Source organism: Felis catus, chromosome D3, assembly GCF_018350175.1.
Source record: "Felis catus isolate Fca126 chromosome D3, F.catus_Fca126_mat1.0, whole genome shotgun sequence".
In the NCBI taxonomy this organism is placed as follows: Eukaryota; Metazoa; Chordata; class Mammalia; order Carnivora; family Felidae; genus Felis; species Felis catus.
In genome coordinates, this window is record NC_058379.1 from 48,025,702 (window position 1) to 48,042,437 (window position 16,736).

Sequence of the window (16,736 nt, forward strand, 5' to 3'; positions counted from 1 at the left end):
CTTGCTCCCTGAAAATTCCACCCAATATCCTATCATCATGAAAGTCTGCTCAGCCTCTCCTGTGTCATCTAAATACCCTCAGATATACCCTGTGCATTTATCAGGAGGTTTGTTGCAACTCCTTTCTTACTATTGGTTTTTTTTTTATTTAAACACTAAAATATACGCTTTGTGGTGTACAACTCTTTAGGTGTTGACAAATGTATCAAGTTGTATATCCATCACCACAGTTGTGATACAAAACAGCTTTACCACCCCTAAGGGCTCCCAGGCACTGCCCCTTTGTAGCCAGCCCCACGTGCAACCCCAGTCTTTGAAAACCACTTACCAGCTCTCTGTCTCTATAGGTTTTCTTTTTTCTAGAATGTCATAATTTAAGTGGAATCCTATATTATCTAGCCTTTAAGGTCTAGTTTCTCTCATGTAATAAAAGCATTTGATATTTATCAGTGCCATTCTATATATCAATAGTTCATTCTTTTTTATTGGTCAAGTTAGGTATTGCATTGTATGGAGGTACCGTAGTTTATCCATTCACCAGTTGAGGGATATTTGAGCAGTTTCCAGTTTTTAGCATTAGCACACTTGCTGTAAGCATTTTAAGCATTGGGTGCACCCCAATGTTTATTTTTTATTAAAAAATTTGTTTTTTAATTTTAGAGAGAGAGAGAGTGTGCATGAGCTGGGGAGACAGGCAGATGGAGAGGAAGAGAGAATCTTAAACAGACTTCATGCTTAGCATGGAGCCCGACGTGGGGCTTGATGTGGGGCTCAGTCCCACAATCCTGGGATCATGAACTGAACTGAAATCAAGAGTGGATGCTCAACCAATGGAACCACCCGGGCGACCCGATGTTGAGATTTTCTTAGATGTGCTTATTTGCCACTGTATATATTTTGGAGACAAATTTTTAAATCTTTTCCCCATTGTTATAGGGTTTTATGTTTTCTTCTTGACTTTTAAGTGTTTATAAAAATAAATTCTGGATGCAAGTCTTTTGTAAGATGATTTGAAAAAAATTTTTCACTATTTCTGGCATGAATTTTCATTTTCTTAATGCAGCCCTTTGAATAGTGGCAATTTTAAACTCGATGAAGTCCAATTTATTAATTTTCCTCTTCTGGCTCAGGCTTTGGCATCTTATCTAATAACTTTTTACCCAATCCAAGCTCACATAGATTTTCTTGTAATTTATTCCCCAAATTTGAGAGTTCTATGTTTTATATCTAGGTCTGTGATCTCTTTGGAGTTAATTTTTGCATAAAGTGTGAGGGATGGGTTAAGGTTCATCTTTTTGCATGTAGACACCCAATTGCTTCAGCACCATTTGCTGAAGAGCTATCTTTTTTCTTTAAATTGTCTTTACCTCTGTCAAAAAATCAGTTGATCTGAGACCTTGCTTATCTTCTTATATAAGCATTTAATTCTATAAACTGTGATCTCAAAACTGCTATAACTGTAATGTACAAGATTTGAAATTTTGCATTTTTATTTTTATTCAGTTAAAAACATTTAATTTTTGCTTTATGGCTTTTAAGTTACTTAAAATTATATTGTTTGTTTTGAAATATTTAGGTATTTTCTGATGTCTTTCTGTTACTGATTTCTGAAACACAATTTATAAGTTTACATAATTTACAAAACATACTTTGCTTGACTTCTCCTCTTTCAAATGTGTTATGAAGTCTATTTTGTGACCCAAAGTATAGTCTATATTGGTGAATATTCCAACTGAAATGAACGTTACTTTTTATGTGGTTGGTGGAGTGTTCTATAAATGTCAGGTCAAGTTGGTTTACAGTATTGTTCAGATCTTCTATATCCTTATTTTATTTTTCAGTCTACTCTTTTTATATCAATTACTGGGAAAGGAGTCTTGAAGTCTCCAATGACAATGAAGGATTTTTCTATTTTTCTTTTTAGACCTATCAAGTGTTTTTATTAATGTATTTTGAAATTTTGTTGTGAGGTGTGCATACTTTTAGGATTTTATGTCTTCTTGGATAATTTCTACCTTTATTATTACAGAATATCCTTCAATTATTCCTGATAATATTTCTTGATCTGAAGTCTACATTATCTGACACGAATTAGCAATAACACCTTTCTTTTGATTAGAGTTTGTGGGGTATATTTGTTTGCATTTTTACTTTTAGCCAATCTATGTTTATGTATTATAGTGAGTTTCTTGTGCATAGCATATCCAGTTGGATCTTGCTTTTAAAATCAACCAGTCTGTCTCTTAGTTGGTATTTTAGACTAACATTTATGTAATTATTGATATGGTTGTATTAAAATAAACCACTTTGTTATCTGATTTCAATTTTTTCCATATGGTCTTTCTTTTTTCCCCTTTTTTTTTTTTGTTGTTTAACTGAATATTTCTTGTGGTTACATTTTATTTCCACTATTGACTTATTATTTATACATCTAGAAATGTCTAAAAGTTGGTCTAGGGTTTAAAATGTGCATCTTAATTTATTTAGTTAGTGTTTACTTTAAAGTCATATTACAATGATTTACATGCAGTATATGGATTTTACAACAATATATTCCTAGTTCCTCCTTCCCAAATTTTGTGCTGTTATTACATTGTTATAATATATTTTGCTTTTATACATATAAACATAAAATACTTTGGGTTTTTTTTTGGTTGTTTTTTTTTTTTTTTTGGTTTTAGACGTTCATTTAACTTTTAGAGTAATTAAAAGTAATCAAAATGAATTTTCTTATTACTCTTAGTCATTTCTGGCAGTCTACATTCCTTTGGACAGATCCAAATTTCTGACTGGTATCATTCCTTTTGCCTGAAAGTATTTCTGCTTATTTTTGAAACATATTTTCTCTGAGTATAGAATTCTAGATGGACAGATTTTTCTTTTTAATTTCAGCACTTTAAATTAAAGGCTTCACTTTGTACATTGACTTTCACAGTTTCTGGCAAAAAGTCTGCTATAATTCTTTTTTTTAACGTTTAGAGAGACAGAGAGACAGAGAGAGACAGAGAGACAGAGAGAGACAGAGAGCGCACACACAAGAGGAGGGAGGGGCAGAAAGAGAGAAGGAAACACAGAATCTGAAACAGACTCCAACTCTGAACTGTCAGCACAGAGCCCAACGTGGGGCTTGAACCCATGAACTGTGACATCATGACCTGAGCCGAAGTTGGATGCTTAACTGACTGAGCCACCCAGGCACCCCAAAAGTCTGCTATAATTCTTATTTGTCATTCTTTTGCATATAATGTCTCTTTTTTTCCTCTTGCTTTCTTCAAATTTTCTTGCTTTCAGATGTTTAAACATGAAATACCTAGGTATGCAATTTTATTATCCTACTTAATGTTCTTTATCTGTGCTCTACTGTCTGTCATTAATATTAAACATTTGCAATCATTATTCTTTTAACTCTTTGTCTTTCAGTTTGGGTCATTTCTCTTGATCTATCTTCAATTTCATTGATTCTTTCTTTGGCTATGTGAGTTTACTAATAAACCCACGAAGGCATTCTTCATCTCTGTTACTATTTTTTTTTTTATTCCTGGAAATTCTGTTTGACTCTTATAGTTTCCATCTTTCTGCTAAAATTCTCTTTTATCTTGCATTTTGTTCAATTTTTCCATTATAGCCTTCAACATATTAATCATAGTTATTTAAATTTCCCTGTCATAGTTCCAACTTTTATATCCTATCTGATCTGGTTCTGTCAATTGCTTTGTGTCTTAATAATGTATTGAGTCTTTTCTTTTTTCCTCGCTTTTTCATATGCAAAATTTTCATAAATTATTGTTAAAATCCTGATATTCTGTGTAGGACAGTAAAGGATGAAATGAAGTAAATAGTTTTTTCGGTTTGAGTTTCGAGTTTCTCAATATAGAGATAGGCACGTGTGTGTGTGTGTGTGTGTGTGTGTGTGTGTGTGTGTGTGTGTCTTTTAGTATGGGATGTGGAGTCAATCCAGTTAGGAATTGAGCTGGTTTGGGACTTTGGTAAGGTTTTGAATACCATAAGTGTACCATAGGCTTCAAATTCCTCTTTGATACCTTGCCTTTTGTTTTCAGAGTTTTTCCAACTATCTGCTCTATCCTCAGTTCTGGGTCGTTGCTTTGTGTTGCACTTCAGAGAGGGTATCTCTCCCTGCTCTTGCTACTACCCAGGAGTATACTTCATTATCACTTCTATTTGAAGGTTGCTGGTCTGATGATGGTGGAGAGCAAGGAAGGCATTTTCTGCTGTGCTAATCAAGCTACAGTCTTAGCGCTGTTTCTCTGAGTGTGGCTCTTTCTCTGCCCCACCCCCAGCTCTAGTCCAAGCACATAATCCTGTCCATCCCCCCAGGAAAAATGTTTATGTTTATGTTTATGTTTACCTCCCTTAGCTACAATGGGTTTTCTCCAGTGTTCTAAGGGTGGTAGTGCGTGCTTTCTCCCTAGAATTTAAGCCTTATGTTTCCATAGTAGAGGTAAGGAATGGGGTATGGACAGAGTTCTGTGGCCCTCTGGTAACAGCCACTGTTCCCTCCCTCAGACTTCTACCACGAGGCATGGGTTGAGAACTGCCTCCAATCCTTTTGTGCAAGTGCCTGGTAAGGTACCTAGAGAAGAGCCGCGCAAACTATCCTGATACCTGTGGTTCCAAGGAGCTACATAGTTTCTCACCAGCCCATACTCAGTCTCTACCAATTCCTTAATAATTCGTGATGAAATATTCCTACTTCTGTTTGGTTGCATCTGTCTCAGGTAAGCAAGTGTCCAGGTCTGGTCTTGGCCTAGAGGAAAACTGTATCACCTTCGGTTTGGGCTAGGTGCTTGACACATGACCTCAGCTCCTTTATGGGTTCAAAAAAAAGTTGTTAACTTAAGGTGTGTCCACCTGTTTTGTGTTGTTGTTGTTGGTAAGAGCACGGATGTTGTTCTTTCCAACTCCCTACATCCAAACCAGAAACTGGAAGTAATTGAGGCACCTAGGTGGCTCAGTTGGTTAAGCACCTGACTTCAGCTCAGGTCATGATCTCGCAGTTTGTGTGTTCAAGCCCCACATCAGGCTCTGTACTGACAGCTCAGTGCCTGGATTCTGTGTCTCTGTCTCTCTGTCCCTCTGTCACTCATGCTCTATCTCTGTGTGTCTCTCTCTCTCAAAAATAAATAAACATTAAAGAAAGAAAGAAAGAAACTGGAAGTAATTGGGTTTTAATTTTCTTTTGCTCTTTGCAAAGAAAAATCTTCAGCTTCGGGCTATGAAGCTATGAAGTCCTCTATCTTTTCTAGGACTATTATGTTCCTTTGTCTCCTATACCAATATTGTTCTCTTCTATAGGTGGAACTATATTGCCATTAAGTGGCATTTTCCAGTACTTTGTACTTATAAAGTATTTTAGAATCACTGAAATAGTTTTCTCTGTAACAATCATGTAGGACAAATGGGCAGCATCTGCCCTTTTGTCCATGAGAGAATTGAAGCATAGAGATATGTAGTCATTTGTCTAGGATCAGAGCAAAGGCATCTTAAAACTTCAAAAGTTAATGTGTTAGTTATTTTAGGCACCCGCTCTGACATTTCACTGGGGCAAAACTGCCAGAATACTGTCCCCCAGAACCATAGGGAGAAATCAAGCCTCATTAGAGCAGTTACAATAGTAAATTTTTATGTATTTTGACCACTAAATTTAAACTCAGCCTAGATAATGACCTTTGTGATTTCCAAAGAACTTTGCCAAGTCTTTACTATGCTGGTGTCCTGAGTGCAGGGCAGGCTGTGGTAGAGAAAGAGGAGCTTTAATTCCCTCATCACTTTAGACCCTGGTAGAAATTGATCAACAGGTGAAGAAACAATGCCAATAGGGCCTGGAATATAGTCCTGAATATAGCACCAGGAACTACTTCGTTTCACCTGGAGGAGTCTCTTGCATCCAAGTATGCTCCTTCCTGGAATCAAGGCACCTGTGTTGTCAGTGCCCTCTTATGAATTGCCTGGCCCTGAGTTACCAACTGTTGGTCTTACTTTGAGCTTCTTTGCCTCCTACTTATCAGTGTCCTTCCATCAGCATATTCAGATCAATCAAGTCCACAACAGAGAGACCAAGTATTGGATCCTTAGAGCTTGAGAAAAAGTAGGAAGTATTTTTCAACAACTCAAGGTCAAGTCACTGTGCTTTCTTCCATTTTTTTAAAAAAAGCTTTTGGTTTTTAACAGAAGAAAAACAGGAGCTAAAATGAAGAGCTAAGTTCTCACTCCCTTTTCATTAAACTTTTATTATCTATGCTACAAGTCAACCAACAATAACTGTTGGCTGTATAAATCTGAGCAAAAGACACAATAGAGAGATACAACATCAGTGGTCATGGGCAGGCAGTAGGGGAGGCAGAGGTGAATGAATTGGAGCCCAGACTTTGGAAGCCATGTCAGCGTCTCACTTTTTTATGGCAACGTGGAAGCAAATTGCCTGGAACAACAAAGAGAGCAACTGGACTACCATAGAATCCTTCCTATGATAAACTTGAAAGCATCTTTGCTTTAAACAGTTAAATGCATTAGAGTTGACATAAAGAGGAAAATATCAAGGTGCAAAAAGTGAATATAATCTTTCAATAAAAGTTAATGCTCAGTGGAAGGTTAGTACCACCAGGGCGCAAGACTCTGATTGCATCCTAATTTTGATCAAAGTTGTAGGAAATGTTTGCTAAAGATTTAAGTGCTCTGTGCTCACAAGTTGACTGCTGTTTACCTACCACACTTCCTCATCCTGTGCACTAAAGGCTAACATTTGCCATGAGGTTGCAAACCTAAAATCATGCTTAAACACTATTTTTTTATTGGTCAAAGCCCATGAATAAAATAATGGGTCAAACGACCTAATCTCTCTTAAGGAAATATCAACTATCAGACAACTGAAACAATATGGAACAACCCAACTTGAACTTTAATGATAAGCTTTGAGGGTGGGCTGGTGAAGAAGGGAGGTGGGGAGGAAGATATAAATGTGCTAGACGGAGGCAATAAAAGCAAAATGAGAAAATTCCAGGTAAGATGAAATAAGCACACTAAACCCATCTGTCCCACAACTATAAAACCTGAACCGAATGCATGGAGCAAATATTGGGGTCCCTGAGGAGTGAATAGGAGCAGGTTAATCAGGGAAGAATACCAGACTTGCAGTACCACTGGACAGTGGTACATTTACCATCTATTCCTTCCAAGTATCCTTCAGCCTGAACTGAATGCAGTGGATGCCAGGAGTGAACACCCCGAGCAGACAGTGAGGTCTGGGAGAAAACCTGAGGCTCTGGTTGGAGGAGTAAAAAGGGGAACCCCTAGTGACCAGAAAGTGCAGAGGGGTGCCCGGGTGGCTCAGTCGGTTAAGCATCTGACTTCGTCTCGGGTCACTATCTCACTGTCTATGAGTTCAAGCCCCACATCAGGTTCTGTGCGGACAGCTCAGAGCCTGGAGCCTACTTCTGATTCTGTGTCTTCCTCTCTCTCTGCCCCTCCCCAGCTCTGGCTCTATCTCTCTCTGTCTCTCTGTCTCTCAAAAATAAACATTAAAAAAATTTTTTTTAAAGAAGTGCAGAAATTCTCCATTTGTGTGGCTATTTTTTCTCTCCCCTCTTGTTTCCATTCTCTCATGCACTAGCTACAAGACAATCCACCAAGCAGTGGCAGAGACCAGTAACGACCAGTAATTTGTATGTCCATATGCTAAAAAATAAACGTCAACCTAAACCTCACATCTTATTCAAAAATCACTTCAAAATGGATCACAGATCTAAATGTAAAACATAAACTATAAATATCTAGACTAAAATATAAAGAAAAATCATAAATTTAAAGCATTCGATCTGGGAATATCAATGGCAAGAGAATGAAATGGCAAGATACATACTGGGAGAAAATATTTCTGAATCACAGAGCTGACAAAGGACTTGAATCCAGAATATAACTTTAAAAACTTTCAAAACAACAGATAAGAAAGAAAATTTGAGTGGGTGAAACACTTGAACAGACCCTACACCCATGAGAATATGAGGATGTAAAAATAAGCGCGTGAAAAAGTCTTCAACATCATTAGTCACTAGGGAAATCGAAATTAAAGCCATGATGAGATACTACCACACACTTATTAGGATGACTAAAATAAAAAATACTGACCTTGTAATACAACCGATCTCTCCTACATCGCTGCCAGGAATGCAAAATGATATTTCCATTGTGGAAATGGTTTGGCAGTTTAAATGTGATCTTAACCTATGATCCAGCAGTTCCATTTTGAATACCTACCCTACAAAAATGAACACGTCTATTCTTGAAACAATCTGTTCGTGAATGTTTATAACAGCTCTATTCTAATTGCCAAAAACAAGAACCAACCCAAAGTCCTTCAGTGGCTGAATAAACTGTGGTATGTACATATAATGAAATAGTACTCAGCAATAAAAAGGAGCAAACCTTTGATATATTCAACAACTTGGATAAAGCTCAAAACATTATTCTATAAAAGGAGCCAGTTTCAAATGTTGCATACTCTAATGTTATACTTAGATGGTATTTTCAATAAGATAAAACTGTAGGCATGGAAAGCATACCAGTGGTTTCTGGGGTTGGGATGAGGGAAGGGGTGAACTATAAAGGGGTAGCAAGGAAGCTTGGGGGTTGGGGGGACAAGGAACTGTTCTGTATCCTGATTATAACGGTGGTAGCATGAACCTGTACATTTGTAAAAATGTATAATGCTGTATACCTAAAAGTGATCAATTTTAGTCTGATAACTTATAAAGTAGTTTTTTTAAGAGAAATACAAAATTGAACCCAAAGGAATTTTTATCTTCAACTTTATTTTATTTTTTATTTTTTGTAATGTTTATGTATTTTTGAGAGAGAGAGACAGAGACAGAGTGTGAGCGGAAGAGGGTTAGAGAGAGACAGAAACACAGAATCTGAAGCAGGCTCCAGGCTCTGAGCTGTCAGCACAGAGCCCGACGCGGGGCTCGAACTCACCAACCACAAGATCATGACCTGAGCTGAAGTCAGACACTTAACCGACTAAGCCACCCAGGCACCCCAGTTTTATTTAATTTTTATTTTATTTTATTTTTAATGTTTTTAATGTTTATTTTTTGAGAGAGAGAGAGACAGAGTGTGAGTAGGGGAGGGGCAAAGAGAGAGAGGGAGACACAGAATCCGAAGAAGGCTCCAGGCTCCGAGCTGTCAGAACAGAGCTGGACGCAGGCCTGAACCCACAAGCTGTGAGATCATGACCTGAGCCAAAGTCAGATGCTCAACTGACTGAGCCACCCAGGCACCCCTTATTTAATTTGTAAATAAATGTTTCTTCATTTTTGAGAGAGATAGTGTGAGTGGGAAAGGGACAGAGAGAGAGAATCCCAAGCAGGCTCTACTCTGCCAGTGCAGAACCTGACACAGAGCTTGAACTCACGAACCTTGAGATCATGACCTGAGCTGAAGTTGGACATTCAACTGACTGAGCCACCCAGGCGCCCCGGCTTCAACTTTATTTTAAAATGTTGGTTTCAGGGGCGCCTGGGTGGCTCAGTCATTTAAGCATCTGACTTTAGCTCAGGTCATGATCTCACGGTTAGTGAATTCGAGCCCCATAATCGGGCTCTCTGCTGACAGTGCAGCACCTGCTTCGGATTCTCTCTCTGTGTCCCTTTCTCTCTGCCCCTCCTCTGCTCACTCTCTGTCTCTCTCAAAATAAATGAATAAACTTAAAATATATATATACTGATTTCAAGTCCAGGAATTGAAGGCATGTAATGACTACAGACCAGTGTCATCCTATCACTGAATCCTGCCACCAGAAACAGGGCTCCCTGGACCCTCGGAAAGCAGTTAGGTGACAGACTGGCAATCTTTTAGATGATCTGACAGCTGTAAATGGCCAGTCTGTACAATCCTGGTTGACCAGAAATATTTTTCTGTCAATAATTCAAATTGGTTGTCTACACTGCCTCAGAATGTCCAGGGAGTTGCCAACCCTGGAAATTACTTCCAAGTATTTGGCAGACTGATAATTGGCCACGATTTAAGTTGTTCTAACATCATTGCTCTTTTCTGCCTTCTAAAATCTATGCTTTTTTTGGTCCCTTTGACCACCCCCCACCCCCCGCAAAACTGGAAACCTCTGTTTTAAGTCAGCTCCGTATCTTTAACTTTCCTTTCTTTCCTGAGACCTCCGTCTAAATCCTTCTTTGTAAGTGGGTGAGTACAAATGAAGATGGCTGGTTATCTGGTGTTGGCCTAGGCCAAGAGAGGATTATGGTCTGTTTTTTGTTCAATTTCTCCCTCCTCACCCCACTACCAATGTTCGGAGAAACCCATTCGGAACCAGCATGCTCCAGCAACTCATTCACTGACCCCTGTCTCTAGAGAGCAGGCAGCTAGGGTCACGCAGATGACCATCAACTGCCCATTTTAAACCCCTCATTGCTTTCTCCTAGCTTCTAATAATATGGCCATCAGTCGAATTGCGTATGATAAACAGACAATAAACTCACTGGATGTGTTTTACAGAGCACTACCACCTTTGTCTCTGTCGTAGTGCTTGTCCCACAGTTTCTGGACAAAGCCTTCCAGGAATTCAGATTCCCATTTAGCCAACATCATGAGAGCCTCTTATATGCAGGGTGCTTTTATGTGTATTATCTCACTCAATCTCCAAAAACGCCCATCGTCTTCAAAGTATTTCTTAAGCACTAATTTGCACTACGTGCTGTGTTAAACTCACATTTAGGCCATTTCAGAGCCTTCTAAGGCCTTTGCAACATGATCTCATGGGCATATCTATCTAAACACATGCAAGTTTTAGAGTATTACTTGAATGTTTTTATTACGTATGTTTAAGACAGAACACCCTCAAATGTGGGCACCACAACATTTAACACACCCACCTTGGGCAAGTGGCAAGTGAGGTGTGGCACAGGGTACATAGTAACATAATACGTGGTGGGTACCTGGTGCTTTTTATGATCCACAAATACAAGCTAATTGGTAAAAAGGATACCTGCAGTATTTATTCATATCACCTGTTAATCGGTCACCATCCAGAAGCTTTGGACAAGTTACTACCACAGCCTTTGGCTGAACAAAGTTTGAGCATTCAGCTGGAGGACCACATTAAGTCTTTGAGTCTTTTTTCCCTCGTCGTGGTAAAACTAACAATAGCTAAGCAGAGGCAGTTAGACCAGCGAGTCATCGTCTGTGATTCTTTCACTTAACCAGTGCCAAAATCAATTTTGAAGCATTATCTCAAAGTTGCTTTCAACTCGATCTGGGTGTTTCTCTTCGGCTAGAATATCACCCCCTACACTGGAATCTTTATTATATCACACTAATCTAATTTAAATGCATTTTTACTGTACTTGGTTTAATGAATGTGGAATGTGTCACTATGAAATTGCACCATTAATTTGATAAATAGGACTTGAAGGTATAATTTTTTCCAGCATTGCAGACTAATGAAGCTAAAATACATATATAATAAGAAGTGTAAATAATAAATTATTCTTAGGAGCAAAAAAATTAATTAGATCTTACCACAGATTGCATCTCAATGTCAATTTTTTTCCCCCAAAACTACTGACTTTCAAACTACTTGGAACACCATGGTAAACCTTGGAAAGTTTCTCAAGTGATTACCTTCCATCCTGGGAATCTGTTTTAAGAAACCGCTATTGTTCAAAAAATCCTTTTAAGATGCCAGTACGGATCCCCTGTTGTCATTTCTACAGGGCATTTAGAGTATCTAGATGAATTAATCTTTTTTTTTTAAGTTGCACAGTTTTATTTATTCATAAAGACTCCTGAAAAATCCTTTCAGATAGTATGCTGTGGAGATGGAAAAAAAACAACAAACAAAAAACCAGGAGACCTTCTATGCAAATTTGCCTCCAAAGGCGACAGAATTCCATCCGCAGTGATTTCAGGGGAAAGTTCCTCCTACAAGCTGGCTGTTCACAGGAAGTCTGTGTTGTCCATGGGCTGAAGGATGTGATAACAGAGAGCGATGGGTCACTCCCCAATTACTGTTCAGATGCACACTCCGTGGGTAAGAACCAGATAGCCACTAAGCTGGAAATTAGCTGGATAATACGCACACTAAAACCAGAGACCAGATAATGCTCCAAATGAGATTCTATTCCTTGGGCGGAGGGAAAGGAATTATGACTGGCATTATGAGTTTTGGTTGAGGTTCAGCATAAGAGCAGTGACTTTAGTGTTTGTATATATTAGCCAGTAATTCCGAGAACTCTAATTAATGGAATCTTTGCAGAAGACATCAGCTGCAGGATGTCCCGTCTGCTTAGAAACACAAAAACTACTGAAATCAAAACGTACAGCGCTGTGAAGCCCATTTGGAGATTCCAGTCCTTGTTTTAATTTTCTATATTAAGTTGAAAAACAAAGTACCCATCATACACAATGACTATGTTTTGTGTATGTTTTCTTTGTCAGATATAAGGGTTTTTTAGCTTTGTTTTCAAAATGAAATTTTCCCTTAGGAAAAAATTCCAAGGAAAAGGGGAAAGAAGCTCTTGGAATTAGAATGAACTATGCGGGGTCCACCCACCCTCTCTTTTTCCCCAGCTGGAGGTCTGTACATTCAAAGACAATTTAATCACCCTCTGTCCCTTCCCTGGCCTGATGCAGGACGCTGGGCCAAATGCTATCCCGGCCTTATTTTCTATTCCTAGTGTGTAGTTTAACAAACAATGTTTTTATTTCTTGTTATTTGATTTGGAGCCAAAATTCTGACGTGGCATCAGTTTTGTTGCCAGATAATGCATTAAACCTTACTGAGGGGTAAACATAATGATCTTCATTAAACCCTTTAAATGAACCCACCTCCTGCTTCTTCAGGTTGAGAAAAGCATTGACAGGGAACATTGTGGAAGCGTCTTGGAGTTATTTTCTTCTTGTAACAGGGGGAGGGAGAGATGAGTGGCAGCTTTTAGGGGGCGAAAGAAAGTTAGGTAAACATAAAAGGTTTTGTAAGATTTCCTCTCCTAATGGCAAAGTTTTAGAGCAATAAATCACAATTCAGTCAATACCATTAGTTTTGGGGCATTATATACCCTCATTAAAGTGCATAAACAATTATATTTATTGAAGGTAATGTACTGTGTAGTGCATTATAACGACACTCATTAACATATGTAATCATCATTTGAATGGGCTTTACTACAATGTAAACTGATAATGGCATGATTGCACACTGGGTTATTAACTTTTCAGTCTTAAGATAATGAAAGGTGATGCAAGAAACCAAAAGCACATAGGCATGGCCTTTCATTTGTGAGTTATGCATTTCCATCCCCAATTCTAAGCTCAGGTACCCATGCTCAGGAGTTCATTTTACCTATTGTGTTGACACAGGACCAGATTCCACACGGTGCTTTGAAGTGGGGTGGGGGAGAGTATGTGGCAGGAACTAGCTCAGACCCAATAATGAAGATAATTCTGCTGGTGACCTATTTCCATCTTACATTGTGGCTTCTACCGTTCATTCTCTGGTTTCGATATTTTCCCACACAGACGTGGATGATATCACCTGCTCTAAGAAAAATGGGAACTTCCTCCAAACTTTTCCTTTGAAAATTTCACTTACCCGGCAGGCATTTGCCTAACGATGAGGAAACATTTGAAAAACCCAGATTAAGGGGCAGTCTACTAAGGTGACAAGACCATGAAAGATGACGAAACAGTGGGGAACTATTCTAGATTAAGACAAACTAAAGAGACATGATAACAATGCAGTGTCCGTTCCTAGATTCAATACTGGAGCAGAATTTTTGTCTCTTTTTCTATAAATATATCTTTTATTAGGACAATTAAAAATTTTGTATAAGGTCTATAGATTTGATAACAGCATTTTATTAATGTTAATTTCTTGATTTTGATAATTATACTGTGATTATATAAGATGTCCTTGCTCTATATATGTATGTAAAAATATCTAAGAGTAAAGGCCCTTTATGTCTGCAACTTACTCTCAAATGCATAAAAAATGAATATATACTTATAATAATGATAGTAAATACTATACAAGGAGAGAGTCAAAAAGCAAATCTGGAAAAAAAAGTCATAATTTGAGTGAAGGATATTCAGGAATTGTTTGCACTACCCTGACAGTATTCTCTAAGTCTGATATTATTTCAGACTAAAAAAAAAAAGAAAGAAAAAAAAAACATTTAGAATTAAAGACTTGACCATAAAAAGGCCATGACTTTAATTAAGCAGATCTTTGGCTGGCATTATCAGCAACAAGTCAGAATAATGATCAGGATCTCAGTACTCATTTACGTCCTTTATCTGCTCTGTCAGTGGAAGTCCCAGATTTGTGAGGACAGTTCTTAATTCCTTTGCTCCCAGCTGATATCTATTTCCTATATTTTAGAGTCAGGAATGACAAAAGGTTCGTGATATGAAAGGTAAAAGGCATTGTGCTCTAATCACCAAGATTAAAGAGTAATAGCGGTAGCCACTTAAAATTCCCTCTTAACCACGACTTCACAACCAGTTTCTACATCAGCCTGAGAGCTGTTCTCAAAAGAATGATTGACTTACATCTCTGCATAAGCCCGAACGAAAGCACTCCTGGCTGTTTCCCTCCCACACAAACCACTGCCTACACACTCTTAAGTAGCACCCAAACTTGGACCAGTGGGTCATGCAGAGTGGGTGTTAGCTTCCCAACCACACTCGTTATGGAGAGAATGAGGCAAATAAAGCTACAGTAAGTTACCCACTGAAGGAAGGACCACAATGAGACTCATCTCCGAAGTTTCTGGCGTTAGTCCTCTTTTGTTCCTCTAGACCACATAACCCTATGAAAGCAGTAATATTAATGTAATTTAAATTTTGCTTTCTTGGACATGTTTTTGGTTGTCTAGTTTCCACAGCGTTTCCCAGAAATGGAGGATTCTGTAGCTGAGAGCTACCCTTTTCAAGGTTCGGTTATGAAGGCAGAATTGACTGTGCTCAAGAACTACAGAGCAAACGTAATCAATAGCTCTCTATAAATAAGAGGAAATACATAATACATATGCATTTATCTAGAGATAACTAGACTTGAAGACTACATCTACCGGGTTAATGTTTTTATTAAATCATATCAGTGTTGGCACAATAATCTTTTCTCATTATAAATACTGAGCACTTTTATTTGCTACAGGGTATAGCTTTAAGAAATTTCCAATTGACTGACAGCTGCCTGTCAACTTCTGACTCTGGAGAGATCCAGGAACTCAGCTTGCAAAGCTCCAGGGAATTCTAAGGAGCTCCAAGATGGTTAATGGCTGTCCATTAGCGTGAGGCCCAGCGGAGCCCTAGAATCTGTTAAGTGGGAAGTTCTTGCTGTAGAAGGTCATATAATTCCCTATTGCCATCCGAGAGAACTGGGAAAATTCAGCTTGAAGCAAAGACTGGGGTGCTATAAGTTTATGTACTAAGGGAAATCACTTCATGCAGTTTGGTATTACCGTACACCATGTTTTATTTATACTCTATACTAGATGAGAAATTGAATACTATGCTCTTTTCTGGCAATGGAAACTTGCCTTATTCTCCTGAACTGGGCACGGCATCAATACAGCAGCTTGCAGCCTTTTTGACTATGTATTATAGAGTGGCTTCTGTGCATTATATATTAAATCCGATATGCACTGTGAGTTTATATGCCACACACACTACATTTTTCTATATTACGTCCTGCAATCTATCATATTAAGTGAAAGGGGTGATGGAGTGGGCCTCAGGTAATGTAAAGAAGATTGCTAACAGCTTGCATGCTGCGTTGAGAGGAGGTAAGTATTTCTGCAGTGTGCTCTGTGTATATACAGCAAGTGAGCACACAGCAAACTGACCATGTAGAGAGCTCAACATCCCCGGCAATGGAATTAACCACCTATACACTAACGAAATTACCTACCGGCCCAAGCAACATGCCTGCCCCATTAACAAAGCCCAGAAAAGTTTCATGGGAGCCAAACAGTCCTTCCCAGAAGTGGGAATAAAAATGAGGTCTGGCCCATTAAAGAAAAAGCAGCAGCCCCCCACCCCCAAACAGTCAAACAGGCTAACAAAGGGCCTCAGCACAGGAAACATGGACATGTGTTCAGCAATCACAGCCTCTGGGCGGTTAATACGTGTCTCATGTTCTTCAGTCTAGTATGTGGAGGAAACCTGGAGATCCCAACTCGAAACATCATGTAAAAAAGAACACAAAAGCAGTGACTACCAACTGATAAAGGAAGAAGTGTTGACTAGCCTTTTTGAAATTAAAGTGCATTTTTTCCATGACATTATCTGTTCATGTATCAGAATTCCTAACTCTGGGAATATTCAGAATTGTGTTACCTGTCTCATCAGTGTCCCTGGAATTGTCTCTTGTGGAACTTTCTAGATCAGGATGTATACCTATCTGGGCCTTTTTATTTATTTATTTATTTATTTATTTATTTATTTATTTATTTTATTTATTTATTTTTTTTAACGTTTATTTATTTTTGAGACAGAGAGAGACAGAGCATGAACGGGGGAGGGGCAGAGAGAGAGAGAGGGAGACACAGAATTGGAAGCAGGCTCCAGGCTCTGAGCCATCAGCCCAGAGCCCGACACGGGGCTCGAACTCACGGACTGTGAGATCGTGACCTGAGCTGAAGTTGGACGCTTAACCGACTGAGCCACCCAGGCGCCCCTGGGCCTGTCTTTTTAGCATAACTTTT

General features: G+C 38.6%; 1 long non-coding RNA gene across 2 annotated transcripts in view; it reads right to left on the bottom strand.

The window, feature by feature from the left end:
- LOC123381293 overlaps window positions 1-16,736 on the bottom strand; it is a 312,463-nt gene that overhangs the window by 12,118 nt on the left and 283,609 nt on the right. The gene's annotated exons all lie outside the window — the stretch shown is intronic.